We start from the raw sequence: 4354 nt of genomic DNA, 5'->3' as shown, positions 1-4354 counted from the left end.
TTGTAAAGACAATTGAAGTAGGCAGTTCTAGAATCCCTGAGGCAAAATTAGATATTTCGAAAGACAGGTTGTCGTCAAGTTGATTCTGATATGAAGGAATCAAATCAACACAGCTATGTGAACGCTGTGAAGTTACTGACAAAATGTTTTACCAAAGGAAAAAACATGTAACTGTCTCAGAGCGTCTACTTCACCTCTTTGTGTTCGTTTTCTGAGAGAATTGACATGTTTTGAGAAGCTAAATTTACTCAATTCTTTCATTAACCAGGTCTGAAAAGAGTGTTCTCTTTCCAAGGGGCTTCAGGCAAAATTCATCTTTCTTAAAATCCCAAAATGTGAAACCTAAGATAGGAGCTCGGTTTATGATCCCATCCCCCACCCCAGCCTCTGTCACCAAGACTAGGTGAAAATACTGTTGACAAATTTTCTAATTTAAGGTTTATATGAATGCATTGCTTCTTTAAAAACGGAACAGAGAACCAAGTCACTAGGTTTTGACCATATGTAAATGATGGTGAGGATGGAGAGGAATAGCGAAAAGATTAAAAGCATCATCATAGCGAAATGTCAGCACACAGCGGCAGGATGACTAAATCTTCTGATTCTACACAAATGAACTGTGAACACAACGTGGAAAGGAGATGTTCCACAAGTAGGAATTCAAAAGAATGGAGATGCTGGGGATCGAACCCGGGACCTCATGCATGCTAAGCATGCGCTCTACCACTGAGCTACATCCCCACCATGTGAGGGCCCCTATTTCTAAATCAATATCATGAAATAAAGTAGAAATTCACTTCCTTTAAAATTTATGTTTTCACCAAGGAGTATTATTTTTATCCCCGTTTTTTAAATAGGAGCTCACTAAGACATTTTGACTAACCTGTATTCTGCAACATCTTGTTACTGATAAAACAAAGAAAATGGAGGATGTGTTACTGGGATTAGAAATCTCAGTAAGTTTTCCTTAGATCCTCCATTTCTGAGTGCTTTTGTCTTTTCAAAAGAAACCCTGGACCAAGGAAAGATACCTCCAGAAAAGATTTTTTTTGTTGTTTAAAGTGCTTTGGCAATCAATGATTGTTTCTAATTTGGAAACTGTTAAACTGCCCCAATTTCCCTCCCCTATGTCCACACCTGTTGGAAGAAGTGCAGCCAGAGTGCTCCCTGGAGGCCAGCATGGCCAAACTTCTCTCACAGGTCGGACATATTGTCAGGAGGGACAAGTCGTTGGAGAAGATATCATGTTTGGTAAGGTGGAGGGTCAGAGAAAAAGAGGATTGGCAAAGTGGCAGCATCAATGGGCTCAAGCGTGGCAACAATGGTGAGGTTGGCCCAGGACCAGGCAGTGTTTTGTTCTGGTATGCATCGGGTATCTATGAGTCAGTACCAACTGGATGGCACCTAACAACAGCAACAACATTTCCACACCTTATCTCCTAATTCCAGAACCTACTATGCAACTTTTCTTACTTTCTTTTGAAGCTTTTTATTGTGAATTAAGTGAAGGTTTACAGAGCAGATCATGAGCTTTACATTCAACAAATCACAACTTTGTTTCATTTCAATAATTGCAATCCTCTCCAGCAACAACAGGTATCCCATTTCCTCCCTGCACATCCTATTTCCATTCTGCCCACCTTCCCAATCTCTCTGAACTTTGTCCCCAAGGTAAATGTTGCCCTTTTGATCTTGAATGGTTGAGCAGTCCATGACCAGCATACCTCAGGAGTCCTGTTGCCCCCTATATACCTATCCACCGCTTGGTTGAAAATTGAGCCATGAGGGTGAGTTCCAGACCTAAAGGGTGACTGAGAGCCATAGTCTTGGGTTACTCCAGTCTTCCTGATCAGTAAGTCTGGTTTTTTTGTTTGTTTGTTTTTTACTTTTGAGTTTTGTTCCACATTGTCTCCCACCTCTATGTGGTACCTGGAGAAACCAATAGATTCACCTCAGATGCCTACTCAAGAGCTTTTAAAATCCCAAACGCTACTCACCAAAGTAGAATGTAGAACAACGTCTTGGTGGACTATGTTATGCCAGTTGACCATGGTGTCCCCTGAGACTATGGTCCTGAGCCCCCAGGCCCAGCAACTCATTGCCTCAAGGTGTTTGGTAACATCCAAGAAGTTTTCATCATTTTGTTCTCGGTATGCTCCACCACATTCATAGGTGTGCTTGAAACAAAGGTAAATACCCATGTACAAACATCCTCTGTCAAACTGTTATATATTTGTGGGTACACTCCCACTCTTCCTCCCATACCTGTGTTGTTGTTATTAAGTGCCGTCGAGTCAATTCTGACCCATGACAATCCTGTGTATCTGTCATGTATCTACCTGTAGAACACTTGTTGCAGGGTTGTTTGTATTCCGCCCTGTGTCTTCACCTGTCTTCATCATTCTTCTGCCAATTTCCCTCTTGTATGTTGCTTTCCCCATTACCCAAGTTAACACATGTCTACCCTCTATTGGTACTGTAGAATCAGCACTGGACTTCTAACTACAAGGTTGGAGCTTCAAACTCACCAGCTACTCTTTAAAAGCCCTATACAGGGTCGCTATGAGTCAGAACCGACTTGAAACACTTAACGGCAACAACTCTTCCGTTCCTCGCACCTGTGGTAACCATATATTTTTTTAGCATGAAAACCGTTTCTTGAATTTTTACAATAGTAAAAATATTTGTCCTTTTGTGATTGACTAATTTCACTCAGCAAAATGTCCTCCAGGTTCATCCATGTTATGAGGTGTTTTGAAAGTTCATTGTTATTTTTTTATTTTCTGTACTATTACATTGTGTGTATGTTCTAAAGCTCTTTATCCATTCTTCCATTGATGGGCACTAAGGCTGTCTCCATCTTTTTACTATTGTGAATGGTGTTGAAATGAACTATATCTATTTGTGTCATAGCTCTTGTTTCTTGGGGATATATACCAAGTAGAGGAATTGCTGAGACATATAATACTGCTATTTCCAACATTCTGACAAAATATCATACCGTTTTCCACATTTTACAGTCCTATCAGCAATATAAGGAGCTCTGGTAGCGTAGTGGTTACGAATCGGGCTGCAAACCGTAAGGTCAGCGGTTCGAAACTACCAGCTGCTCTGCGGGAGAAAGATGAGGCTTTCTACTCCCATAAAGATTTACACCCTCGGAAACCCTGTACAGGGTCGCTATGGGTCGGAACCGACTCGATGGCACTTAACAACAACATAACATCAGCAATATAGGAGGGTCTTAGTTTCTCCACACCCTCAACAGCATTTGTTGTTGTTGTTTGTTTATTTTTTAAACTTTGTTATTAAGGCTGGGGTGAACTGATATCTCATTGTTGGTTTGATTTGCATCTCTGTGATGCTGCAGATTAATGTGCTGGACTGCAAAATCAGTTTGAATCATAAGATAGATGGTTCAAGCTCACCAGTCACTCCTAAGAAACCCTGTACAAGGTCACTATATGTAGGAACTGACTCAACGGCACTTAACAACAACAATAGCACTGTAGTATAAGCACTGGACTTCAAATCACAAGGTTAATAGTTCAAACCCACCAGTTGCTCCGCCAAAACCCCTTACAGGGTCATTATGAGTCAAAACTGATTCAAAAACACTCAACAACAAAATGGCTAATGAAGGAGTCATGCTGTTGTTAGGTGCCATCGAGTCAGTACTGACTCATAGCGACCCTATATACAACAGATGGAAACACTACCTGTTCCTGGGCTAACCTCACAATTGTTGCTACGCTTGAGTCCATCAATGCTGTCACTTTGCCAATCAATCCATCTCCCTGAGAGTCTTCCTCTTTTTCTCTGACCCTCCACCTTAACAAACATGATATCCGTCTCCAGTGACTGGTCCTTCCTGACAATATGTCCGAAGTATGAGAGATCAAGTTTGGCCATCTTGGCCTCCAAGGAGCACTCTGGCTGCACTTCTTCCAACACAGATCTGTTTGTTCTTTTGACAGCCCATGGTACTTTGAATATTCTCCTCCAACACCAGAAATCAAATGCATCAATTCTTCTATGATCTTCCTTATTCACTGTTCAACTTTCACATGCGTATAAGGTTATTGAAAATACCATGGCTTGGGTCAAGCGTACCGTAGTCCCCAAGCTGACATCTTTGCTCTTCAGCACTTTAAAAAGGTCTTGTTCAACAGATTTGCCTAATGCAATGCATCATTTGATTTCTTGGCTGCTGCTTCCTTGAGTGTTGATGGCTGATACAAAAAAAGTGAAGTCCTTGACAACTTGAATCTTTTCTCCGTTGATAAGAATGTTGTTTATTGGTCCAGTGGTAAGAATTTTTGTTTTCTTAACATTGAGATGCAATCCATACCAA

General features: G+C 41.0%; 1 non-coding gene across 1 annotated transcript; it reads right to left on the bottom strand.

Annotated features, from left to right (window-relative positions):
- Positions 1-669: 669 nt before the first annotated feature.
- TRNAA-AGC lies at positions 670-741 on the bottom strand. The gene has a single exon. It is a non-coding gene; the product is annotated as a tRNA-Ala (tRNA).
- Positions 742-4354: the final 3613 nt, after the last annotated feature.

The sequence above is a fragment of the Chrysochloris asiatica genome, unplaced genomic scaffold (genome assembly GCF_000296735.1).
Source record: "Chrysochloris asiatica unplaced genomic scaffold, ChrAsi1.0 scaffold00213, whole genome shotgun sequence".
NCBI lineage: Eukaryota > Metazoa > Chordata > Mammalia > Afrosoricida > Chrysochloridae > Chrysochloris > Chrysochloris asiatica.
Note: the sequence above shows the minus strand (reverse complement) of the source record. Positions and strands in the feature narration are given on the sequence as shown.